The sequence below is a fragment of the Microtus ochrogaster genome, unplaced genomic scaffold, assembly GCF_000317375.1.
Source record: "Microtus ochrogaster isolate Prairie Vole_2 unplaced genomic scaffold, MicOch1.0 UNK76, whole genome shotgun sequence".
Lineage (NCBI taxonomy): Eukaryota > Metazoa > Chordata > Mammalia > Rodentia > Cricetidae > Microtus > Microtus ochrogaster.
This window is the reverse complement of record NW_004949174.1, coordinates 1,703,995-1,731,348: the sequence shown is the minus strand read 5'-3', so window position 1 is coordinate 1,731,348 and position 27,354 is coordinate 1,703,995. Positions and strand designations below refer to the sequence as shown.

At 48.4% G+C, this 27,354-nt stretch overlaps 1 protein-coding gene across 1 annotated transcript in view; it reads left to right on the top strand.

Annotated features, from left to right (window-relative positions):
- Nucleotides 1–27,354, top strand: part of Nav2 (neuron navigator 2) — a 625,974-nt gene that overhangs the window by 71,620 nt on the left and 527,000 nt on the right. The window lies entirely within an intron of this gene.

Here is a 27,354-nt window from a genome sequence, read left to right as displayed (position 1 = left end):
TTACAGTATGATGCGCCTGTCACAGCATAGAAAGCCTGGATCTGTGAATGACTATAGTCAGGCCTCTCTGACAGGCAAGATGAGATCTCCCTTGATAAAACTCAGATTGATCCTGTAGGATCTGCCAGTGCGCTGTCCCCTCACCATTGTGGACTAGGCGAGGGGGGAGCTGAGACTGAGTCTGTCCACTAGCCAGCATCAGCTAGGGCAAACTGTTGTCAAGCGTTGCTTGACTGGGTTGATGAGGATTAACTGAAGATAGCAGGCTCTTTCCTGTAGACGTTTTCATTCAAATAATGAAGAATAGTTTGTAAAAGTGAGGCCTCACAAATAGGCAGGAATGTCGAGAAGCATCTGGGTGAGTGGGGAGGGTAAGCCTGGAAGAAACTGCTTCTAAGAGGAGATGGGTGGCGATTGGGGTGGTGGCATCAGAAGCAGAAATGGGATGGGTCCGGGGCCCCTGGGGGATAGTTAAAGATGTCCTTAGACGTTCTTTGGGTCCTGCACCATCCTGCAATTCTCCGGGCACATCGTCATTCTAGTCTGTTACAGAGCTCTGGGGAGACCCACGTTTCTCCTCAAACCTTGCTGGAGCTGAGGAAAGCCATTGCTGTCCTCTGAGGGCATTATTTGTTCAAGTGCCCGCAGTGCCCTGAAGATAGTGGGTATTGGCCTTTCCTCTCCATATTGTCCCTGTGTGGCTGGTCTCTGCCTCTTCAGCTTCTACGAGGCAGTGACAGGCTGGAGGATGTCTAAGAACGGAACTATATATGGTGAAAAAGACAGGACTTTGGGCAGAGATATGAAAAGAAAAACTTGGGACTCCACTTTGCCTTTGCCTTCTTCATGCTGGGAGGCTCTGTATGCCGGCCTCTGCCTCTGCAGACAGAGAAGAGACTGAAGGACAGCCGAGACAGTCTGAGCTTCCTTCCTTCCTTTCCTTTCTTTCGAACGTTTTAATGTTTTAAAATGCCTTTCTTGACCTTTTTGTATACTTTATTTTATGTGCATTGATGTGGAGGTGTCAAATCCGCTGGAACTAGAGTTATAGTCAGTTGTGAGCCACCATGCAGATGTTGGGAATGGAACCCAGGTCCTCTGGAGGAGCAGCCAGTCCTTTCAACTGCTGAGCCATCTCTCCAGCCCTCCCATCTGAGCTCTCTAACTGGCAGTACTCCGAACTAGAAAGTGTCTCTTCACAAAGCGCCAAGCCCCTCCTCAACAGAAAAAGCGAGCGCAAGCCAGATGCCCCACATGAAGTGCCACAGGAGAGGTCTCTGCCTTCGCAGGGGCCCTGAGCTTCTTCCAGTACCTTGGCCCAGTGCTCTGTTCCCTTGCTTTCTAATAGGAAATGGAGGTCTCGTCCTGGTGGCTGACCTGCCTTAAGGGGGAAATGGAGTTTGTTGACTGCTGCTTCTTAAAACTGAATTTAGAAGCAGGCAAGAAACAAATCTATTTTCAGAGCAGCACATGCCAGCACAATTTATATCAAAACTCCCATCTGCTCATCTGAAAGGCAATGGACCAAGCATTCGGTGAGGCAGCGACAGGCTTACCTGTGGAAGAACATGTACTCCAGATGGATGCTCAATTAGAGTCATCAATCTTATCAGAGTCTTCAGATGAAGTTTTGGCCATTGTGGTCACTATGACCAAATCACAGCAGCCCTCCAAAACCCCAACTTATGGGCAGAGTGCCACACTATAAGACGTCTCTGCACAATTGAGATGTGTAAAACATCACAGGTAGAAATAGAGCAAAAAATATCAAAAGACATATTCATTATAGTCAGGAATCCTGAGGTAATCTGCAGTGAGAGATGAGTCTTCAAACTTGCGTGGGTTGATACAATAAAGGTAGAAGCCCTGCTCCATCTGAATATTCAGGGACCAAGGCTTCTTCCTCCCCACAACTGTCCTGCCAAATGTATCTCATTAAGCCTCAGTCCTTTCTCTGGGTCTTTAGCACAGCAACGGGAGAGAGGGGGCCCAAATTATGATGCAGGAGTCAGGTACCAGGCTTGGAGGCAATGCTGCTCATGCTGCCCACACTCCATCACTGCAAAGTATTCTGAAGTCTTCCGTGATACGACAGGGACCTGGAGGATGAGCTACCTGTGAAAGGAAACCTCAGATACTGTCCAATACAGAGAACCTCTGTCTCGGGATACAACTTTGCACGTGTCTCAAGAGACCATTCTACAAGTCTCTTGTGAACTTCGTGTCAGATGTCAGGTTGGCACCTGATCCTTGTTCAGAGGCTGTGGGTAATGTGGGCTTTGAAGATGTTGCTGCGCCCTGGTCTCTGAGGGGAGATTACAGCTTTGGGGTGCCACTTTGGGGATATTTGCAATGGGTGAGCGAAGTGGTTCTCAGGGAAATGTTCATGTCAGGATAGTTAACAGTGCATTATTTATAGTTAGGGAAAGAGCAACTAAAGACTTGGAAAGAAGAAAAGCAGGGAGCTTCCTGACAACCTTGGGAAGGAGGAAGTTTCTGGGCTCCCACTGGGAGCATAGGGCTATGAACCAAGTAAGCAGTTGCCTTCCTGTGTTCCCAGTCAAGTCACCGAGAATGGGTACATCTGGTGGCTTAACCCTGGACATGGACCCATTTTTGTTACCGTGATAAGACAGCAAGAGCCAAGGCAGTTTATATAAGAAAGGGTTTATTTGGGCTTATTGCTCCAGAAGGATAAGAGTCCACCATGACTGGGAGGCGTAGCACCAGGTGGTAGCTCACATCTTCAAAGGCAAGCAGGAAACAGAATGAACTGGAAGTCGGCAAGGCTTTTCATAACGGGAGCCCATGCCTACTGGAGTGCTTCCTCCAGCAAGGCTGTGTTACCTAACCCTCCCCAGACAGTGCCACCACGGGAGACCATGTGATCGAAAACCTGACACTATAGAGGACATTTTTCATTCAAACCCCCATCAGGTCCATGTCTTTACCTCCTTTAGGAGCTAAGAACTGTTTTATTAGGTCCCAAAGCATTTGGCTGCCAAATCAAATTAGATTGTGAGGCAGGATCCAAAACTTTGTCTTGCCTGTTATTGAGCCTTCAGTAGCAGACAAATGTCCAGTAACCTTCTCCATGGAAATATTGGTTGGTGTTTATATCTTAGGATATAAGCATAGGAAACAAGCCGGAAGATGTGGGGCATTTGGGTCATGGTCTTTCCGCAAAGGTCCAAAGAGTCTTCACGCTCCTAAACTCTGCTCAATTTTTCATGTGGGTCCCCAGTTCTGTGTCTTGATGGTATCACTATGTGGGTGGTGGAAAGAAGCAGGAGACTGTGGTTCGTGTGAGGTGAACTGCCACACAGACGTGACAACCGCTGAGTTTCCGCCATCCTCGTTACACTCTTAGACGATCAAGCATCCAGGTGTTACTGGGTCTCTGGGCTCCAAACAAATCTTCTGTTTCTGTCCTTGAAACATTGCCAGTAAAACTCAGAGTCCGCATGTGTAATCTGTGTTCCCCGGTGTGCAGAGTGAACACAGTAGAATCTTGGTTGGGGGCTGAAGGCTTCGCGGTGTCTTTAACTACCTGTTCCCATCAGGTTCACTGCATTATTTGTTTCTTGTCACACACACACACACACACACACACACACACACACACCACCCCCACCTCCAGGCCTCTGTTGTTTTGTTTTTCTCTTCCTCTCACCTCCTTCTCCCCTCTTGGGGAATGTTGTGGGGAACTGTGGTCTAAACCTCAATGACTCCCTCTTATAGGCTTAACAAATGGCCGTTCACGAAAGCATGTTTATGAGAGAATTGCTGCTCTTCAGCCAATCTCAAATGCCGTGTGGCCTCAGAATCACTGCGAACTTAAAAAAAAAAAACAACTAGAATACAGTAAGTAGTATATTTTAGGAAATATTGTGCATATCAGATGTGTATTATGATAAAACATTGGCACTTAGCAGCAACCAAAGAAAATTACTGAATACATGTAGAGTAAGCGAGAAGAGCATAAAACTGACAATTAAAACAACAGGCTAAAACAATGTGTTTACAAGGAATGAAAAATGTAATACTCTCCTGGGTTAGCACCAAAGCAAACAATAACATTCCTCTCCTATGGGGAAGAAAAGAGTCATATGGTCCAGAATGGCTTTATATCCTACTATGTGTCATAAGGGGACAAATGGCCAGGAGGGGAATCAGAATGACAGAATATGCACACACACAGACACATACACACACACGCATATGCACACGCACATGCACACACACACACAGATATATCCTGAGAAAAGTTTTGATGAAGTGATTGGCTACTTTTCTAAAACTTACTGTTATTGTCTGCTAATACAGTGAAATGCCCACTTAGAGGCTGGCACCCTAGAACCTGTCTCTGAACCATCGATACATGTGTTTCCCCACATGATATCATAGCATCCTCAGTGCCGAGACAGCCATTGGTCATCTAGTATCTCTAAACGTGGGCCATAAAAAACAAAGAAACCCAACAAGAAGAGCTCAGCGGTGCTCAGCTCCAAGAGGCCTCCTCTGCAACAGATTAAGGGAAGAAAGCTTTTTATTATTGTAGTTGTTTGTTTTTCCAAGTACTGGGGATGGAGGAGCCCAGAGGGATCCCAGGAAGGCTAGGCGCTTTGTGGAGTGGCATCACCAGCCTTGGGACTTGTTTTCATTCCTGGGCCACTTGCTTTGTATCACTTGTGTTCTCTTTCTTTTTAATTTAACTTGATTTCTCTCTCTCTCTCTCTCTCTCTCTCTCTCTCTCTCTCTCTCTCTCTCTCTCTCTGTGTGTGTGTGTGTGTGCGTGTGTGTGTGCACATGCGTGCACGCATCTCTGTGTGTTTGCCAATCTGAGTGTATTCACATATGTGTGTGCGGATGCCTACAGAAGCCAGGAGAGGGTGTCCAAACCCTTGCAACCAGAGTTGCAGGTGCTTGTGGGCCACCTGACATAGGTTCTAGGACCTGAACTCTGGTCCTGGTGATTGAGCCGCAGAGGCTCTTAACCGCCGTGTCATCTCTCTAGCCCAGCGTTTGGCTTCTGACTCGCCATCCTCTGTTCCTTCACCGCTACACAGACGTCATCTGTTCTCAGGCTTAAGTGACACATCACTTCGGTCTCATTAGATGCCCAAATGGATTACCTCAGACGCTGACAACAACCCCACGAGATAGGCACCATTGTTACCCCAGTTTACAAAGGAAGAAAATGGGCTTTCGGCGTGAAGTAGAGTCTGGGACACAGTGGTGAGCTCAGGGTCTGAACTCGGCTTCTTGTCTGCTCCCGCCTTCAGTGTGTTTCAATATGGACATCGCTGAACACTCTATCCAGAAAACCCAGCCACCCTGTGGAGGAAGCATAGGTTCCTATTTATGCAGGCCTGAACTCAAACCTGCCTTCTGCTCCCATCAGCAGTAGCAGCCTGCAGAAATCAGCCTGTGTCTCTGTTTTCCCAGCCACTGCGATTCGATTTTACTCAAACCCTTCCGACACCAAATGTGTGGGGTTTTTCTACACCAAAAGTCAATCCTCCAGCTCTCCAGATACCAACTAGGTGTCCAGTGATTCAATTGGATTCTGACACTAACTGCCTGGAGTTAGTGCCACTGACCGACTGCCTATAAATTAGTGACTCCCACAGCCACTTCCCCAGGTTCAATAATCTGCCATGGTAATGGCTCTAAGACTGGGGAAGACATTTGCCTTGCATTTAGTGGCTTACAGCTAAGAATTTGATGACTAGCTAGGTACAGTGATACCCAGGTCAAGGTCTGGAAAGACCCTTGGTGCATGTGCTTCTGCTCCAGAATTAGAAAGTGCCACTCTCCTGTCACCAACCTGTAGCCTCCTCGAACCCCATAGTTTAGGGTGTCTTGTAGGGGCTTCATTAAGCAGGCATGACTGATTAAATAATTATCCATTAGCCCATTGACTCACTCTCCAAGCTGTCTTCCCTCCCTGGAGGTCACAAGGTCAGGATATAAGTGTCAACCCTGTAATCACATGACTGGATCCTCTGTCAAATAGTCCCTGTTTAGGGGCCCTCAGATGTACCCTCTAGGGTGGAAGTTTGGGTACAGATAAACTGGCTTGTTATGAACCCCTTATTATTCAGAAAACCCAAGAGTTCCTGGAGTAGTATGCCAGGGCCCAGGACAAAGAGAGCTGTAAGATTGTAGTGATGCTATTGAGCTCACAAATGGGGTGTGAGCTTCGGGCACCATGACCTGTATAATGGGACTAACCTGGTACCCATATTTATCCTTCATCCTCCAGAGTGGCCATTCACAAACTTTATGATCAAGGCATATCTTTGTGTGAATGGATGCTGTGGTAGATGCAATTTCCTAGGTAACTGGGGGTTAATTACAAATCCTCTTTTGTTCCCACCCTTGTTTAAAATATCCTTAGGAAACGTCAGAATTCATTTTTCTTGCATGCCCTGAGCATGATTTAATCTTCTGCTTGTTCTGAATACCATTTCTCATAACCCGGGGCTGCAAGAAGAATCAGGAAGGGTGTGGAGCATTTAGGATAGCATGCAAATCCATTTCAAAAATGAATTTAAAATACAAAATTTCTTAAAGCAGTTTACCTTTCTGCTTGTTTTTCCAGCAAGATGCCCATGTGTTTGAAGGTACAAAATTGAAATATAAGTAAAGGCATTCTTTATTTATCTGCAATTGCCACTCTGTTATCCATTAGATCATTTACTTAAAAAAAAAAATATTCATTTGAAACCTGCTACATGCCAGGCAAGAACTTGTCATGCGGAATAAGCATGATTGCCTTCCACATGAAGCTACTGTCTAGGGAAGAAAGAACTGCCAGGAATTCTTGGAATTGTGGGAAGCCATGGCAGAAATCTAGGCCTGGCCTGAGTCTCGGAGCTTGGGGCAATGACATCCAAGTAGGGGAGTCATTTTAGAGAAAAGGACACAAGACATGATTTCAGGATAGGTCAGAATCAAATAAAGAAGAAAGACTTGTGTAAGGATGGTTCTAGCAAACGTACCCGGTGCAGTGCAAGGTGCCTAGATCAGTGAGGTTGGGTGGGACAGAGGGGAGAGGAGGAGACTGTATAGCTCCAGCCATTCATTCTTTCAATGGGCATTTATTTGGCACCAGGAGTGCTGGAAGCACCAACTGCTAGGCACCTCGTATGTACAATAAGCCAGTCATGGCCCTAGGCCTTGAGGGCCACACGGTCAGGTGAGCAGACAGTCCTCAAAACATAGCAGGTGAGAGGGGAGGAGAACACAAAGACAGAGCCTGTCTTGTTAACGGCTTCAGCCTGCGTGCCCGTTACTCACGCTCCTGGCAGGAAGCAGATAGCCTAAGATTACCTGGCTACTGATGGAATTGAGTGAAGAGAATGTGCCTGCCTCGCTTTCCCCTTTCTCCATCTCTTTAAGCCATTTTCCTTAGTCTGTATGAGGGGTCGATTTCAAAACATCCCTGTCTCATCACAAAGCAAGTGAACCTTCTGACAGCGGGTTCTAGAAACCAGAATGGGACAGATGTGACTTGACCTTGCTGTCACGGAGCTTGCAGCATAATGTGGACGACAGGCATTAAATAACTAGCCACACAAATAATTATGTGTCGTGATTTAAGATGATGGCATGGAATACCAGATGTGTGAGGTGATGTCAGGGAACAGGAGGGGACCCAGGAAGAAAAAGACTTTCTTGAGAAACTGGCATTTGAATGAGGTGCCGAGGGGCCAAGCTGGGGGCAGGGCAGAGAAGAATGTCTCTGGCATTTGGAAGGAAAGGTAGCTACATGGGCTACGCAGGCTCTGGGATTGGCAGAGTATGTTCAAGAGAAAGACAGCATGGCTGGGCCACAGACATTAGCTAAGAAGGCTGGAGGGAGCTCGGACTCCTGAGAGATGGCTCTGCCCCTTTAGAGATGTTCGTCTCGACAAAGAGAAATTGGGAGTCATCGAAGGTTTTGAGATGGGAGAAGAAATGTGATCAGAATACACTGGCTTCTGTGAGGAGAATCTTGGGAAAGAAACAAGACAACAGGAAGAGACACAGATATGCATACATACACACACACAGAGATACATGCACACACACATGTACGTACATGTGCACACATCCATATTCAAGTACCTACATGAATATGTATGTACATGCACACACATACACACATTTACACACACATATACACTAACATGCATTGTGTACATACAAGGCACACATATTATTTATATATAGACATGCCACACATTTACACATGCATAATATATGTACACATATGTACACACACGTGCATACACACTCCAGTGGCTGTGAATGCCCTGTGCATAAGCAGCCACGTCAACAGTAAACAGACATAGTTACAAAATGACAGATGCCTACCATGTTATTTCTTCCAGTCTGTCTAAAATGATTGCTTCTTCCTCCCCCGTTAAGATGGGAACTAGAAACGTGCCCTGTGATTTGTTTAACCAATTCTGCGAAATAACAGGCACAGTTTTTCTCTTAAGGCTGCTCAGAAAGGAGGTGGGTCGGCAGATAATTTAGTAGCGCCTATTCCTTAAGAGGGTTGAGGGGCGCTGGGGTGCACAGTGGGGCAAGAATGGAATCCACCCTCTGTCAGCTTTTGGCTTGAAAGCAAGCATTACCACATACTCAGTCCAGCCGGGGAGCTCTCCTTTGGACAGCCAAACCCAGTTCTTATCTCATTTTCCCCATTAATGATGAGCTGTTAAATTACATTGTTCATGCTATCTGCAGAGAAAGTGACGTGCCGGTCCAAGGCCTCATTGTGGCTTCCCTGATGCCTGCCATCTCACCCTCTCCTAATGGCTTAGAGAGGAAGCCGTGCCACTTGGGAAAATAGCCACACAGCTGCCACTTCCTCTTCTCAGGGGGTCTCCAATTTCAGAAACAGAGCTGCCATAGCTGGAACAGTGGCCTTTGAGGGTTAGAGAACACCTAGAGGGGGAACTGCAGCCCTGGCATCTGCGTTTTTCCCCTCCTCTTCTCCCAAGAGGCCCCTCAGGAATGCTAATGGGTTGAAGAGAGGCTGCCTGTTGGGGAGGCCGGGCTCCATTCCTCTTTTGCTCATGTACATTGTTTGAGCTTTTCAAGCTGGCCCATAGCTCTGATCTGGTTTCTGTGGGCAGTCTGGACAAGCTGCTGCTTCCTGGCGGTGAGGCCTGCAGAAAAGAAGAATAATTACATCTGTGGGTTAGTAGTCACTCCAAACCAAAGGTGAACTAGTACACAGTAGGGAGGCTTTCCTCCAAGAAAGTGAACAAGGATAGTTGGAAAGGATGTGTGATTCTCAGGTATCTCAAGGTCATTTAAAGCTGCTGCTGTCCAGCAAACATAAGCATTGGAGCACTGGCCAGAATGAAGGGTCAAGGGAGGAGTCCTCTGCAGAAGCCTAGAGGGATATAGGATAATGGCCCGATAGAAAGGACCAAGGACTCTGGGGCCACCCTTCCACCAAGTGGCTGTAGGGTCTTAGATAAGTGTCCCTTTCTTTCCGATGGTTGTGACAGCGATATGGAACATGTCCTCTTGGTGGCCAGCTTCATTTGGGTAGCACTGTTCTCCAGGCTAAATAAGCAGCAGAAACGGAGAGTCTGGGGAGCAAGGCATGAAGCACAGACATTGTATTACACATGCCACCTTCTACCTTCTGCTCTGTGTGTCCCAGCATGCTTCTCCCTACAGCACAGCCCTTGCTAGATGTTCTGTTGTAGAACTGGGCCATGTCGGCCTTCTTGTCCCAGAAGCTGGGCCTTACTCTGTTGACTTGACTCTTTCCTGTGAAGCGTGACTGAAAAGCCACACTGAGACATGAATGCCAGCCTCCTCAGGTGGAGCAGGGGGTGGGGGACAGATAGCACTAACTTACAGAATAATGGTACAGCTGGACCAGAGGAGGACAGGGACGGGCAAGTCCATCCTCACTCTTTTCCTACTGTGGACAGCTCTGAGATGAAAGTTGGCTTTTCTGAGACAAAAGTTTTTCCGGAAGAGCCCTACATGCTGGGCGAACACATCTGCCCAAGAGCCAGCTGCAGACCCCAGCACGTGCTCAGCGGTAGCCAGCACAGCCAAGCACCCTGTGCTGACTCCTCATGCCTTCCCTTGCCTCGATGTCCTTCACTCCTCATGTGTGCTCCTCACACTGTCTGGAAGGAGACTGCAAATTCCACACATCCCCTCTAAAGAAGTCAATTTTCTTCTCTGTAATGTAGGCACGGCATTCTCTTTTAGACGTGGAAAACTGAGAAATAATTTGTGAAAATCCTTAGTGCCTGCACTGATGGATTGCATCACAGCTGCTGGGCAGCAGAGCTTCTCCATCATGGCCTTCCTCGTGCAGCTAGCATCCACGAGTGCTGTCTGGAACAGCAGAGGTCGCCTGTCCCTTCAAAGTCTGTGCTTCCACAGTGAAGGAAGACCTGTCCAGTCAGACACTTCATTCTTCAACCTTCCTTACAGCTAAGGAAAACCATGTTCTGGCCAATGGGAGAAGGAATAGAAGTCAGGTAATTCCCCTCACCCAGGCTGGTTATAAAGTGTCCCACTCTTCTCTCATGGCTGTGAATGAATGTGTGAGATGCGAGCTCTGAGTCTAAGCTGAGTCTAAGCTTTGTAGTCTAATAGATGGAAGAGTGGGCTTCCATCTCAGCTCCGCTACTTCCTGAGACACACCGCAACAAAGCACTTAACCTCAGCTGCCCAATCTGTCAGGTGGGGAGAGCCATTCTCGTTACCCAGGGGTGTGGAGGAAGCAAGGGCAAACACTGAAATCCCATTCTTAGGCATGCGTGTTTCTCCTGGGAAATAGCAAGGGTAGATATTAGACAGTCCCGACTTAGGATGGGAGCTTGCCTGTTGGACAGACATCCAATCATCTCTCTCCCTTACTGTCAGAGGAAGACAGGAAGCGCTCTTTCTGGACCAAGTAGGAATAGGGCTGACTGTAAAAGTGTCTTCTGCCTTCATTGTCCTTGATGTGCCATGGGCTTCTGTCGGGTTCTTACAGTGTGACGTGAGAGATGAGGCTCAGGGCCACCACCCTAGCTCAGATGTGTCGTTCAGAAGAGATATCCAGGCTACCCTACCTCCCCTCTTTAAGCTGGTCAAACACCCTGGCACCCAGATGCACCAATGGGTGAGTGCTTAAAGATGCTTAGTATAACGGGGTGTGACTCAAGCACCCCATGGGATGCGTCAGAACGTAGCAACGTTTTCAGAGGTCACCCTCATGGTGTGCGTCAGAACATAGCAGCATCCTCAGAGGTCACCCCCATGGCGTGCATCAGAACACATGCAGCATCCTCAGAGGTCACCCCCATGGCGTGTGTCAGAACACATGCAGCATCCTCAGAGGTCACCCCCATGGCTTGCGTCAGAACACATGCAGCATCCTCAGAGGTGGTACACAAAGACAAAAGGTTACCATAGGAGTCTCAGCACCAGGATACATTTCAGCCTCTGTCCTCCAGCCCAGATTCACTTTGTGCATCTCTTTGTGGAGGGTGCTTTTTATTTAACTGGCATTTTGTTTGATGGAGTCTGAGGTACAGGTATCAGTTCCCTGACCTTGACTAAGCCCAGAGTCCCGCTGATCCTCAGAGTCTCCATCTGTAAAATGGCGTAATGCCCTTTACTTCATGCTTTCAGTGCCAAATGCATAATCTCTATAGACCATGTTGCCCGTGGCCTGCAGTATAACCGCTACTCAATAAATGACATCACTTTTCCTTTGTTCCCATAAAAATTAGTTTTATAAGTCAAGCCTCGTTGGCAGTAAACTCATGGTATGAAAAGGAGGGCGAGGGGGCAGCCAGAGTCACGCTGCTCTCCAGAAGTGAGCGCTGAGGAAACAGAGCTGTTTAGACTCTGCCTGTTTATTTGTAAAATAAGCCACCCAGCACTGTGCACAGTGTGGGGTGAGTTTGTAAAACTGTGAAATGCGATTTGTATAACATGATCTATGGATTATTAAATTCACTTAGCCCGGAACAGGCCTGAAATTGAATGATTACTTTTGGTTTTTCCGGCCTCTGTCCTCCAGCCCTAGACCTAATAAATCACTGAAGAGTTTGTCCCCAGTTTGGGTAGCTGGTCCCAGCTGGGCTCTGAGTTGAGGAAAGACATACGGCCTTGTCCAGGGGTGGAATTAGAGTGGAAAGCTCTAGAGACATCTCCGGAGGGACGTTTCTGGGGTCTATGAAGAACTGGTTTGAAGGGTGGGAACCAGGAAATAACAGTTATCTGCAGGATGCCTCTCAGGGACAGCTGGTGAGCTCAGGAAGCATCTTACGCTGAGCTGCCTCCCGTCCCCAGCATGGATAGCCGCTTCCCAGTGCTGACTGACAGATAAGGAAGGACCAGAAAAGGAAGGTATGTGTGTAAGAGAAGACATACAATATGGTGAATCTCTGCTATCACAGTGTCTTTCCACGAATGCCTGCTGCGGGGGGATCTGCACACTTCTGAAGCAAGGTCTGGACGTGTGCCTTCTGTGTCCCCAGTGCCTGGCCCAGTGCAAGACTATGGCTAAGATAGGACCGAAAACTGAAAATCGTCTCCTCCTTCCTTGTACAGACCTCTGGCCTGCAGCTTGAAGAGCTGTGTTTCTCGCGGTGATGGTGAGAAGTACCCAGACAGCATAGCAAAGGACATCAGAGAGCCTCTATTCACGTCTCCAGGGAAAGGCATGGAAGGAGGAGATGTGGAAAATGGTATCATTTCCAGCTACCCACTGGGGCCTCATGAAAACAAACACAGCTGCCAATCTGTTAGAAAGAAAAGAGGCATGTCAGGACAACAGACGTGGTTGGGACAGGGAGTCGGGAAGACTGCAGGACATGAGATTTTGTTCAAGCTTTGGGGCCAGCAGTCATGAGACATGAGGTTTTTGTGAAGTCTCTTCTGAGTTCTTACAGCATCACCCAGGACCTGGTTTTCCATGCAGAAAGTCAGCTGGAATCCTCCGTGACACAGTGATGCGCAGTCAGCAGCACCCTACACAGCTGGCACCCACCCCCCTCCCACTGCCTTGTCTCAGCCTCTAAGACCATATCTCTAAAATCGTGGGCTGAAGGAAACCATTTAGTAGCAAGAAACTGGCTCAATCCATCCTTCTCCAGCCAGAGTGGCTCAGGCAAATCATGGGTGTCAAGCCTGAGAAGTCATTCGTTATGTCCTGTAGCATAAATGAGGGGAGGGGAAGTCTCCTAATCCATTAATGGCTTCCTCAAACAGTGCATAATTCAGAACCTTTGCTGTTTCCCAGCTGACAAAACCCCCTGTTAATAAAAACATCTGAAACGAGCCCATTCCTGGTCTTGTTTTGACTTTGGAATTAATGTCTCGTCTCCTGAGTTATGAGTTAACAAGGTTTGCCCCGCATACGTTGTGCAGCTCCATCCCTCACAACTAAAGCAAGCGCTGGTTTGGCTTCATCAGTGCGGTTGCAGGCAGGGGTGTGGCCATAGTCCGGTCCCCTTCTACTCTGTGTGACAGGCAGCCACGCCTCATCCCAGGCAGTGATGGCTTTAATGGGCATGTTCAGTGGGGTGGAGGTTTGGAGTCCACGTCAAATAACTTATAAGATTCTGATGCAAGCAGTTGCTGTCACTTAGAGAGGTCTTCTCTAGTCGCCATCCTGGGAACAGAGAGCTTCAGCTTGCCCCAGGTTAGCTCAGTCCCACAGCACAAAGCGTGGAAGAAGCTCACAGGACAGAGACCCAGCTCCATCTGCCCTTTATTCCTGCCTGATCCTTCTCTTTCTCTCTGTTCTGGAAGTAACAAGAACCTACTCCGTAGTCCAGGTTGGCCTCAACCTCCCAAGGACTAAGGTCATGGCTGCTCATAGCCAGGTTTTGAACCCTAAGTTTAGAGACACATTGTAACCGCTGCATTGTGTTGTCCAGGCTCAACTGCTTATTGGATTAATGCCAGTCTGAATTAGGAGAGCAGCCACGAGGTGCATCCCCACCCTCCCTGATCCCTCATGGTTATGTGAGTGGCAATCATGGGTATTCAAAATAGAACTATAGAGGCTGCCTGGTGATAAAGAAAGGCAAAGCGAGATGTTGGGCAACAGATACTGGGCTCAGGCAGAAGGAGAAAGCTGGAAAAACTCAGAGGGCTATGGGTGGGTCCCTAGCGTAGTTCTGGTACGCACTATGATTTTAAATGAACTCAAGGAAATTGATCTTTCAATTGTATGCTGTACAAATATTGCCAGGACCCCCATCCATGCTAATGCTTTTTGGGATGTGGAAGTCAAACCTGAGATCTTGGATACCCCCCAGGAACAGCTTACATCAGCCTGAAGTGTGTGTTATCTATGGAAAACATTATGCCTTGTCTGAACTAAAAATCAGCCGTGCTGACCCCACCAAAGCCTGCTAGGACCTGTCACTCAATCCAGAAAGCCCTCCACTCCAGCAGAGCCCAGGTAGGAGTCCTGCCCTCCTCCCATAGTGCTCCCATGGATACTTCCTCCCAGTCCCTCCAGGAGAAGCCAGCCTGAATACCTGCCTTTAATTCCCTGTCTGCAGTGGTCACATCGCTCCCTCATTGGTGTGGGACACTGGGAAAGTGACATGAGACCCCACTGGGTGTCTCATGAGCCACCAGGGACTCAAGATGCCATCTGACTAGCCTGAAGTAGAAGCTGGGGCTTTGTACATCCTCAGATCTCTGCAGATCTCTCTCTTCCAGCAATCTTCTGAGCCACTAACCCGAACTTTTCATTAAGAAATACTTGACCCTTTTAAACAACTACCTTACATTGTGTTTCCTGCTCAAGGCCAGGCCCAGCCATTCAAAAGACAAGAGATAACCCATCTGCAGCCATTGGTTGACTTCCTATCACCATTGTGCCTTAATTGAGCCCCTTTAGGTGGGGTGATGCCACTGCCATTGGTTTTTGTTATTAATTGCTCATCCACTTAGGTCTCTGAATAGTCTTCTTGGGCAATTTTTGGGTGTGATTATCTGCTACTACGTGGCACACAGCGACTTTTCATGGAATATGTAGAGCAAAAAAAATAGGGGTGCTGGACTCTGGTTGAGCATCTGGAAATGAATCTTGCTTGCTCCCTAAGCATTGCTGTTCGGAGCACAAAGAGACAAAGCACTGGATCACACTGCTGCAGGACCCAAAATGAGGCCAGACAGAGGGTTTTCCCTTCCAGTCATGCTTCAGCAGCTTGGGGTGGTGCAATGACCTAGAGAAGCAGGTATCTGCAGAGGGAAAGCAATCATCTGTCCTCAAAGGATGAGATGAAAAGCCAGCTGCAAACAGCTGCTGGGATGTCGGCTGAGGAAGCAGGTCCTAGGTGAGCCCTGAGCTCATAAGCTGGTAGCCGCTGTTGAAGGAGGCTGACTGTGTGCAGCCTGTCACCTAAGGAGTGGATGACAGCAAGTTGTCTTGTTCTGGGTCCTGAGATTGGCATCCTGGATTGGAGGGCCCTTATGTCAGGTACCCCGCTCCTTTGTAGCTCTCCCCACTCTGAGCCTGCTCCTTGCTCACCACATACCAGCACCATGTGGGGTTGGTGGCAAAGGCAGACTTACACATTCAATCACAAGCCAGGCCGGTGATGGGCACTGACCACAGACAGTGATCCTGAATTCATGGGCCACATAATCAACAGCAAGAGAAACAGATGGCTGAGAGTAACAACAAAAGGAAACTAATTTCCAGAGAAGCCATGCAGAGGAGAGATAAAAGGCAGGAGGATATCCCAACAGAAAGGAGCCTGTGCAAGGGTCCTGAGGTAGGACAAAACTTAGTACCTTCAAAGAACTAAAAGAAAGACCTGTGACTAAACAGTGTTCTCCAAAGTGAGGCCAGAAGCTCCACTGGAACCATGGTTAGGTCCACCCTCAGCTTGCTGAGTCAGACTATCCGTGTGGGATCAGGTCCTAAGGACCACTGCACTTCCTCTGATTTGTCTGAGAGGCATAACTAGTTTGTATTGGTGTGTGTGTGCAAGGTGCATGCATGCGTGCATGCGTGCGTGCGTTGCATGCATACGTGCGTGCGTTGCGTGCGTTGCATGAATGCGTTGTGTGCATGCTTGTGTGTGTTGCGTGCATGCGTGCGTGCGTTGCATGTGTGTGTGTGTGCATGCGTGGGGTGCCTGCCTCAGTACCTCTCCCCCTGATTTTTTTGAGACTGTATCTCTCACTGAAGCTGCACCACACCACTCAGGCTGGGCTGGCTGATCAGAAAGCCCCAGGGATACTCCTGTCTCTGTATTCCTAGTGCCGAGAGTACTGGTGTGTACAACCACGTCAAGCTTTTTACATGCTTGCTGGAACCCAAGCTCAGGTCCCCAGGCTTGTACGTCAGCCCTCTATAAACTACATGACCTCTTTAGACCTGCCCAGTTGGCATTTCAGTGCAATAGGAAAGCGCTTATGAAGTATGATGTAGTTTCTTCCTTAAAAATATTTATTTCTGCTACCTGAAGTGGAGATAGAGTGGACCACAGAAGGGAAAAGGCCAGTCGGAACTGTATTCGCCACCTCCCTAGCTCCCTTGATCCTCAGTGGTATGTGTAGGTGTGCAGTAAATTTAAAATATTTTTCAATGGGTGTATCTTGTATTATGAACATACCCCCACTGCTCCATAGTGTTCCTTTTCTCCTTTCTGTCTCATTTGTTCCCCTAAACACTTTCATTTTATATACACATAAATGGCTTTTTGTAACTATATAAAATAGAAGCGCAAACAAGAGAAAACGTAGTATCTGTCTTCCCGAGACTGACTTAATTTGCTTAATAAAATTATCTTCTGTTGTTTCCATTTTCCTACAAAAGGTGTAACTTCTTTTTTCTTTAGAGATGAATATATTCCATTGGACTATGTACCCCTTTGTATATATGTACCCCCACTTTCCTTATCCAGTCCCCTGTTGGTGGCCATCTAGGTTTGTTCCATAAAGTGAGCGTTGTGCACAGTGCTGCAGGAAATTGATGGGCAGGGGACTCCGTGACTCGCTGGCCTGGATCCTTTGGGTAAATACCCAGGTGTGGTATTACTGGGTCTTACGGTAGATCCGTGAGGGTTTAGAACCCCCATACTGGTTTCCACAGTAGCTGGAATAGTTTACATTTCTGCCAGTGATATGTAAGGGCTCCTTTAATACACACAGCCAGGGCTTGTTCTTTATGACTGCCATTCTGACTGGGCTGAGATGGGATCCACCAGTCTCTGTGGTTTGAAGTGAGGTGGAACATCTTTTCTCGTTTGTTTATTGGCTGTTTGTATTTCATCTTTAGCAAAGATTTACTTTGGTTTTAGCTTTTTCCCTGCAATGCTTGGAATCCAGCTAAGACTCTTGCACATGTGAGGCGAGCATGTGGCCACTGAAGGGCATCTCCAGCCAGGGTCAGCACTGCTAGGCAGAAGGACCACATTTCAGTGCATTGCGGCTCTCCCAGCACCCCATGGATTGCATTCATAGTGGCGACAGCATTCTCTACTGTCCCAGGAACTATCTGTGATCTCATCTACACTTTCAGTGGGCAAATTTATTAAATATAAAGCAAGCACTAGTAAAACCATGAACAGGGAGTAACCCATAGAGAGAGTCGGTAGATAGATGCTGAGATGACCAATCTTGGTCTTCGACTTTGACACACCTAGGAGGAGAGAACTTTAATTAAGGGAATCTCCATCACATTGGCCAATGATCATGTCTGTGGGGTGTTTTCTTGGGTGACAATTGACATAGGCGGTTCCAGCCCACTGTGGAAGGTAATCATCCCGGCAGGAGGGTCAGCTATGTTTGTGGTGGTCTCTACCCCAAGTTTGAGTTCCTATCTTGGTGTTCTTTGATGATGGACTGTAACCTGTTAGAACAGCGGTTCTCAACCTGTGTGTCTCAACCCCTTTGGGGGGGTCTGTCAAATGACCCTTTCACAGGGTTCACCTAAGACCATTGGAAACACAGATATTTCCATTATGACTCATAACAGTAGAAAAATTACAGTTATGAATTATCAACAAAATAATTGTGTGGTTGAGGTCACCACAACAAGAGGAACTGCATTAAAGGGTCGCAGCATCAGGAAGGTTGAGAACCACTGTGTTACACGAAATGAACCTTTTCCTCCCCAAGCTGCTTTTGGTCTTGGTGTTTATCATAGCCACAGAAAGCAAACCAGGACAGAAAACAAAACATTATCAAATCAGGGGCCCAAATCATCCTAAAGAGGTGATGGGGTAGCTCAGATGAGAGAGCAAGCTAAAGCAAAACTTGACCAGGGAAGCCCATTTGGGGGCAGCCAGCTGGAGCTGTTGCTCGAGAGTCCTGGGCAGAGCAGAGTGTTGCACTGGGTGAGGCTTTCAAGTGCAAGATCAGATAACAGCAAAGAGAGCTATCATCTACCTCATGCTTACAGCATCCAGCAGGACCTCAGGGGGCTGAGGCATCTGCTGGAGTCCCTGATTGACAGAGTTCCAGGCAGAGGCACCCTCCGCGGATGACCTTCTGGCTTCCTGTCCCCACTAGAGGCGTTTTTTTGTGTTATAGAATAAACAGTAGTAACCTCAGTCAGAAATCATTTCCCTTCTTGCTGTTCTGGAAAAGCATTGAAATCATGATGTTTCAATACTCTGAGCTCTGTGTGTGTGTGTGTGTGTGTGTGTGTGTGTGTGTGTGTGTGTGTATGGGGGGGGGGTATTTTTCCTTTTTAGTGAGGGAACCAGCTTGTCCCAGGAGGCAAGGGAAACTTTCTTCACTCCCAGAATCTACTTTATCAAATGTAAATAGCACATGATCATTTAGCAATATGGCATACACTGCACTCAAATATTAAGTGAATTGTGCGTAATGATTGGCAAGTCTCTCTGGTCCTTTTCTGACTTCTCCCGGGCAAGAACAGACACCAGGTGCAATGCCCAGCACATGGGCCTCAGTGAACACGCTGAGTTAATGGGCACTGGTATTCGGCCAGAGCGTCTGTGTGAGCAGCCACTGTTTCCACTGCATCTTACAGAAGGTGGACCAGTACAATAGTAAGAAAGTTGTCTTGGGGCGCTGAAGCTGGAGTCCTATCCAATTCTCTCCAAGATTCAGACTGCTCCTCTTTCTGTGTGCCGTTGTCTTTGTGCTTTTTAAGTCAGTAGGACTGCAGGGTGATGTCTGCATTGGGAGACGGACCCTTTGTGTGTCACACCAGAGCCCATTATATCAGAAGGCCAGGGGAGTCTGGCCAGCACAGTTGCCATGGCATTTGACCTACGGAAGGCAGAGCCATCCTTCCAGGCTGGCTGAAGCCTGAGTGTGCATATTCATGGTGGGCCCAGCCCTGCGGAGGGGGAGAGAAGGATGCTGGCTGTGTCTGCTCATCGCACCCTGAAGTCTGTGACCCACACAGCATGGTACCCTGTGTGCAGACACATTGCTTTCATCTCCTCCTCCCAATCAGGTGAGAATCCAGCTCTGAGAAAAACCATCACAGGGCTTGGATGTTGCAGCTGCCAAGAGAAAAGTTAAAGGTCACGCACTGAAGGGTTCCTAAGCTGTACTGGATACTCCTTCGTGCCATCTGAAGGTGTGGCAGACATCTAGAGCACTACTGTGAGCCAGTATGCACACCATTTTCTTACTCCCTGAGCACTCTGCGAGACCAGGATAATGTCTGTTTGTCCAGAATAGCCGCTGTGTGGGACAGCGGCAAAGCAGACCTGACTGATGGAATCACCAAAGCTTGGGAGAAAACAAATACCACACCCCACTTCCCAGGTGGAAGCATCATGGACCAGACTGGAGCTTGGTTGGGTCTCTGCCCCATTCCCCAGCTCTTTCCCTGCCTCCATCTCCTAGACTGGCTTAGCTGTCTCTATTCAGGCTACACTCTACCTTAGCCAGGATCAGGGAGACAGAAAAAAGTCCTAGAGCCCCTTAGCCAAGCCATCCCATAGACCCAACAAGTAGTGGCCCTTTCCTTTCCCCTCCCCTAAATGACCCTATTCCAGTGTGTTCTTAAAGCAGGGGAGATGTCAGCTAACTTATTAGCACCATTCATTTACCTAAAAATATCCGTTTATTGGGTTTCCACTATGTACCACACCCTGTCCAAGGCTCTGGGGTTAGACAGGAAATGAGATATACTGTTTCCTACCTCAGCACCAAGGGCAGCAAAATTCATGAGCAAAGCTGAGGTAAGAAGAGAAGGAAGAGAATGGCGATGCTGTGTGCGGTGATGGTAACCCCTGCTAAGAGACACACAGAACAAACAAGTGTGGCAGACAGCTTCCAGCAAAGCGCTCAGAAGACTCGCCCTAAGGGCAGGGGGACTTGGAGGCCAGAAGAAACCCTCTATGAAGGCCCGGGGACTGCGTGTCAAGCAGAGGGAACAGCAAGTATGGATGCTGGGAAGCGAAAGCCGACCTGGGGAGGGTAAAAGGAGACCAGAACGGTGGGCCAAAGTAGCCAAGGAGAGGCCACACAGCATCCTGCTTTGGCCCTGGCTGGCTGAGGTGAGGGGGGTCCCAGCTTAACGCTGATTCGGGTACAAAATTGCGAACACCTTTTAAGCTGGGGGCAGCACCAATGGCTTTGTATTTTTTTAAAGGTCACCTGAAGGATGAACTGCAGGGCTGGCGATGGTGGACAGGAAATCTACCCCTCTTCACTCTTGTTCTTTCAGCTCCCAGCCCTGCTGCAGGAGATGCTGGCCTGGGCACAACAGGTCCATGAAGAGAAGCAGAGTCTGTCACCAGCCCTGAGACAGGCCTGTCCTGGCTAGGGAAGGACAGAGCTGTGTGTCAAAGGGAACCTCACTGATTAGCTGTAGTCTGACATTTACCTTGGATGATTCAGTTTCATGATCTGTGGCCAAATGTTTTTGCAGAAACAGCTTCAAGGGGGGGATTTATTTGGGCTCATGGTGTCAGATGACTCATGGTATCCAGAGGTCTCAGTCCTTGGTGGCAGGAACGTGTTGTGGAAGGGGGAACTTCACACCTTGGTGGCCAGGAAGCAGAAAGAAAGCAACAAAAACGGGCCAAGGGTACCGTGTCCCTAAGAGCCTGCCTCTGGGAACCTGCCTTCCATGAGATCCCACCCCTAAAGTTTCTTAGACCTCTCAGATTGGGCCACCATCTAAGGAACAAACTTTTAATACCACAGTCTCTGAGGGATACTTCCTATCTAAACTATAACAAGCCCTGGAAAGAACCACAAAGGCTTGAAGAGAGTGAGGCTCCAGGAAAGGCCGTGGACATGATTTACAGATGGGCTTGCAGTTCCGGGAGATAAGGCATCCTCCCTTCCAGGCTCGCAGTCACTGCCTACCTCTTCTCTGGCCTCTCAGCCCCCACCGGACTCTCTTCCCTCTGCCAGACCAGCAGCAGGCTGTGGTGTGCCGACACCTGTGTGCTAGGCATTCTGCTCACACGGGTCCCCAGGCCCAGCCAGACAAGAGCATCTGGGAGGCGGCAGCTCCCTTGGCAGAGGGACCTGCAGTGGCCTTTTGGACAAGTGCCCAGCGCTGAAAACCAGAGTGGCCCATGGCCTGTTTTGAAGGGAGATTGCCACCCACTGACACACTGTAGGCAGCACACGAGCTGGGGACCAGCCAGCTGACACTGTCCCCAGGACCCACACCCCTCATGTCTGAAAGCATTAGACGAGGATCATCAAAAGCCTTGGCGCTCACTCAGGAACGTGCGTGGTTCCCTGGTTCCTTCAGAAAACAATTTTAAAGAGCGGAGATTCAGATCGCACTGACTGCCACGAGGACCCAAGTCTTATCTTTAAATTACTTAATAAAACCTTCTGAGGACTTTACGATGACTCCCATTATATAGGTCAGGAGACTGAGGCACAGGGAGGCCTGTCCAGCCCCACAGCAGAATTTGAGGTGGGGTCAGAATTTGAGCCTAGAGTCCCTAGGCTCAAGACAACCATCTCTGCACCCAGGCACTAGTATGAAGCCTGTCTGGTCTCTGGCCAGAGGTGTCCCTGTGCTTTCTAGACCAGCCCCTTCCTATAAGAGGCTGTTGTGGGGGTGGGGGAGCAGCAGTGAGCTCAGCTCTAATCCTGAGGTGGGCATGGCAGGAGGACCACATTTGATCTACTGACCACCAGCTGTGTGACTTTGTAATATCAGTGGGGAAAGAAAGGAGAGTCCTTATTGCTTAGACCTTCAGGAACCTTCAAGAGACCCAATTTCATGTTGAAGGCAAATAAAAGCGACCTCGACTATAGCTTCCAGTGCTAAAGAGACTTCTTGTTGAAGCCTTGGGAAGCCCAAATAAACTGACTGAAGCATCAAGTATTGGCTTTTGACACGTAAAGTTTAGGGATACATCTGCATTCCTCTCAACTGTGCTGGCCTAGGATGCTGGGCCATGTCCTTAAGAACTTGCCTGTGGTATAATACTCAGATGCCATCCACCCATGATGATCCCACAGTGTTGCCAACAGCCCAACACGCGTGTTACCCATTCCCATGGAGCAGAGAACTCTCTTATCTGAGCCAGAGCCCCAGGATTGGCTTGGTGCAGTTCACTCGCTCATGCCTGAGCCAGTTGCCACAGTCAGAGCTGTGATGGTCTACTTAGCAAACTTGAAGTAGTCTTCCCCCAACATTGATTGACTGGAGACAGGCAACTCTGTTATCAGAAGGCAGGAATATGGGTGCAGCTGGTATGGTGCACTGCCTCATCTTCACAGAGCTGTCTAGAATGTTCAAGGCCGGAGGTGACTTAATAGACCACTGTCTTGTAAAGGATGCTCTGGTTGGATATGGAAATTGAGTCAGGGCTGTGTGAGGGACCACACTGGGCATCATGTGTGATCACTGGAAAGGCTGCTTAGAAGTCAGGCTAAGAGTTTACTCTTCAGTCTCTCAAGGTCTCTCAATATTACTTTTGGATGTTTTTTGAGCATGGGAGTGCCACAGACTGAATTTGATTAGGAAAATTAATAATGCATTAACAATATGGTGAGATTGGAAATGGAGAACATGGAAAATCCATTCCAAGGTTTCAGTTGGCCTGGTGTAGGCAAGATACCAAGGCAGCTGTGGCTGGAAACAGGCAGCACTTGAGTTCAGAAAGATCTTGGCTAAAAGCCTAGCTTTAAAATTGTATGACTCTGGGCAAAAAGATGCTTTAGATGGGGTCTCACGTAGCCTAGGGCACTCCGGAACTGTATAACTAGGGATGACCTTGAACTTCTGATGGTCCTATCCCTGCTTCCCAAGTGCTGGTGTTACAGGAGTGTGCTGTTGTGAGACCAAAGATTTAATTAAGCCTTAAATTTACAGGGATTCTGATTTACCTGAAGGCCGCCTGTTAAATAACTGAGCCTTGAGACTTTGGGGACCAGAAACTTGGGCATAACACTTTCATACCAGGTTTGGTGTGGTGCTGTGGAATCAACCCGGGGCTCTGTGCTTGCTGGGCAAACGCTCTGCTAACTTAGATACAACTCCAGAGCCAAACTTTCTTGTCCTGAAGTTCTTATCACCTGGAAAATAGGATGAAAATCTGAATCTGCATGCGGGTATGGATAGGAGCCCTGCCACTAGGCATTTTGCATAGCTGAGACCTAAGTCATGCTAGACTCTCTCCTCTTTCCTTCCTCTTCCTGGAACCAGGGTCCGAGGGAGCACATGCTGACTTTGCTAGATATGGGGCCAACTTTTAATCAGCTCTGTGACTTGGGGCAAGTCAGTCAAACTCTCTGAGTCGCTTTTCTCGTCTGAAGAATTTCATTGACAATTCCACTTTACCTACTCAGCATGTGGCATATAGTTCAGGCCCTGCCCCGAAAAGTAGTCACTAGAAATCTCTTGTGTGTGTGTGTGGGGGGGGGGGTCAGGAAGATAGCTCATCAGGTACACTCTACTTGCTGCAAGCCCGCAGACCCGAGTTTGATTCCTGAGACCCACACAGAGTAACAATGAGAGGGCATACTCCTGCAGGCTGTCCTCCTGCTTCCGTGTGCACACAGTGGCATGTGCATAGCCCTCTCCCACACAGGCTTTCCAAAGGGTGACTCTGGAAAATGCCCTTGACGTGGAAAGAATCCAACAGAACTTACCACATAAATGACTACCTTGTCTGGCCCTCAGAGAGGCTCCCCTTGCTTGGCAAGTGAGCTCCTGACTTCTTATTCTCTCCCTAAGGGGCAGAGAGTGTGGATAATTACAGCACACCTATGACAGGATCCAGAATCCGGGGTCCTCCTTAGCATTCCATTCAGGTCTGACTTCTCAGGAGGGGATGATCAGCCCAGAAGCCGAGTTCAGGTGCTAAGGCTGCAATCTGTAACCAGCACCTTCCCATGTGCGTCCTTGGTGGCCATCTGGTCCCCTCAGTGAAAAGCTGTGTGTGGGTAACTGATGCTGAGTGAATTCCATGGGAACCTTGAAATTTACCCACCAGAGCTCTCCATTCCTCCTCAGCCCCTCCTCAGCACCCCCCAAACAGCCCTGACAGGCTCCCCATCTCAGCAGCTGTTGTTAGCACACCTCCAGGAGGGCTTTCTAGTGTCCTGGCTGTTTCATTGCGTTAGTTAACTAACTTTCCCCAAGTCATAAAAGTAACAAATAGTGAAGCTGGAAAACAAAGTCATAGGCTTTCTTGGGTTCATGAGTTTTCACATCAATGATGATGACATTTGAATGGGTCGTTAAATCATCTGGATGGTGTATTGGCTATTTTTTGTTGCTGTGAGAAAATACTATGGCCAAGGTGGCCCTGTAGCCAAGGTAGCCCAGTGGCCCAGGTGGCCCTATGGCCAAGGGAGCCCAGTGGCCCAGGTGGCCCTATGGCCAAGAAAGCCCAGTGGCCCAGGTGGCCCTATGGCCAAGGGAGCCCTATGGCCAAGGTGGCCCTATAGCCAAGGGATCCCTATTGCCAAGGTGGCCCTATAGCCAAGGTAGCCCAATGGCCAAAGTAGTCCTATGGCCAAGGGAGCCCTATGAACCAAGGTAACTTACAGAAGAGTTTATTTGGGCTTATGGTTCTAGAGGGCTAGAGTCCATGTTGTCAAAGTGGAGGCAGCAGACAGCAGGCGTGGTGCCCAGAGCAGCACCTGGGGGCTCTCATCTTTAAGGCAGAGAGAGATGTGCAGAGAGTGAGCTAGAAATGACATGAGTCTTTAAGCTCTCACAGCCCACACTCAGTGACGTACTTCCTTCAGCAAGGCCACACCCCTAAACCTATGAAAATAACACCAACATCTGGGAGCAGGACGGAGACACACTTAATTCAAACCACCCCAGATAGATTGAATCCAACATCTAAAAAACACAAGACAAAGTGGTGTGGGATGCAATCCAAGGTAAATATCAGAAGCACTCCAAGAAGCAAGAGGAAGCGATGGATCGGACTTGAGTCTGAGCACAGGTGTGTGTTGGAGTATGAGTCTGAGAAAAAAAAAAAAAAACAATTTCAAAAATTATGTGTGGGTGGGAGGAGAATGCCTGCACATGATCCCTATGTAGGCCAGAGGAGGGCGTTGGAGCCTCTGGAGCTGGAGATGGCTGTGAGCCACCCGCTGTGGGTGCCGGGACCCAAGTTCAGCCCTCTCTAAGGGCCGTGAGCTCTAGTAACTGCTGAGCTTTTAATTTTTCTTTTGTAAAACTCTTCCTCTGGGAGGTATTGACACTGGTTTAAAAGCCACTGTGCTAATTCATGGTTCTCAGATTTGAGTGCACATCAGAAATACCCACAAAGCCTGTAGGAGCACAGGGACTGACTCTCCCCAGAGCTCCTGAAGGCTGTTAGTTACTTCCTCATTGTGGTGGACAAAAGCCTGACGGAAACACAGAAGGGAGGGTAGTTTGTCTTTCCTCGTGGCTTCGGGAAGATCATCCCGCTCCCTCAGCCTCACTTGCTCCGGCATCATTGTGGTAGGGAAAGGGTTGTAAGGGGCGACAGAGTCTCCATCCTGGCGGATGGGAAGGGGGGAGAGGGAAGAATTTGGAGAGGGAGAGGGAGAAATAGGAAAGGGGGAGAGAGATGGAGGAAAGAAGGGGAGGAGAAGGAAGAAGAAGGAAGAAGATGGAGGGGGAAAAGAAGGAAGGATTAGGAAATGAAGGAGAGATACAGCGTCAGAGGCAGCAAGCATAACCCAGGGACTTACTTCTCCCAGCCAAACCCCATCTCGTGAGGTTTTCACAGCCTCCCAATACAGTGCTCCAGCTAGAGACTAAGCATGCCACTCATGAGCTTCTGGGGGACACTTTGTACTCAAACCATAACAATCAGTCTACACAGAGCCCATAAGCATGTAGGTGACGCTAATGCTGCCAGTCCCAGACCACGTGGCAAACCTCCCCGCTGGGTCCCATGCCCCATAGCAGACAAGCCTGAGATTCACACTGGAGCCACAGCTGCTATGGCTGAGAGCTGGGAGGCAGGCACAGCCTGTCTGACTCCAGCACTCCAAACCTCGCTGCGCTTTCTTTGGTGTCTGGAATAATCTGTCTCTAATGAGTGCATCTGGCAACCATTCCTCGATGTGTCGTTTGTGGGTTCTTTTTTTTTTTTCCTTTTTGTCTTAAAATCACATACAGGCTGAGATAAGAAAAATTGCTACTTACAAGCCAAAGCCCCTTATTTTGATAATACACTAACACTCAGGATGCTGAGTGGGATGAAGATCAGACCACATCTGAGCGGCACAGGCTAGAGGCAAGACTAGGCAGAGACCTCCTCCATCCCACTGCTTCTTCATCCTCCTCCCTGAAGACACCTCCAAGCTTGGATCTCAGCTGTGTTCTTGTTGCAGCACATGTGACTTAGTTTCTAGAGGACACTGGAACTGCAAGAGAGACCAGTATCCAGGAATGCATTTGTTCTGGCTTCCTAAGCTGGGACAGTGGGCACAGCAAGGCAGTGCTTCAGGACACACAGACTAGAACCACATTCTGAGTCCCAATCCACTGTTCTGTGATCTAAAAACCATGTCCAACTTTCTCAGGTCATGTATGTTGCCTCTGGGGATTTTTTTTATATCTATCTGTCTGTCTTTTTCTATCTATCTACCTTCTGTCTTATCTAACCTATCTAAATCTATCTATGTACCTAGCTGTCTGTCTCTCTGTCTATGTGTGACACACGCATCTGCTATAGATGTGTGTGGAGGTCAAATGACAACTTGGCAAGAGCTAGTTTTCTCCTCCTTTCACCTTATGGTTTCCAGGTATTGAACTCGGGTCTTTAGGCTTGGCGCCAAGTGCCCTTATTCACTGAGCCATCTCACTGGCCAGAATGCTTGTTGTAGAGGACTCAAAATACCTGGAATCCTACAATTTTCTGGGGATGGATAATACATGGTACTTGGTACTCAGTGAACCCTCAACAGTCATAGCATTGTACTGTG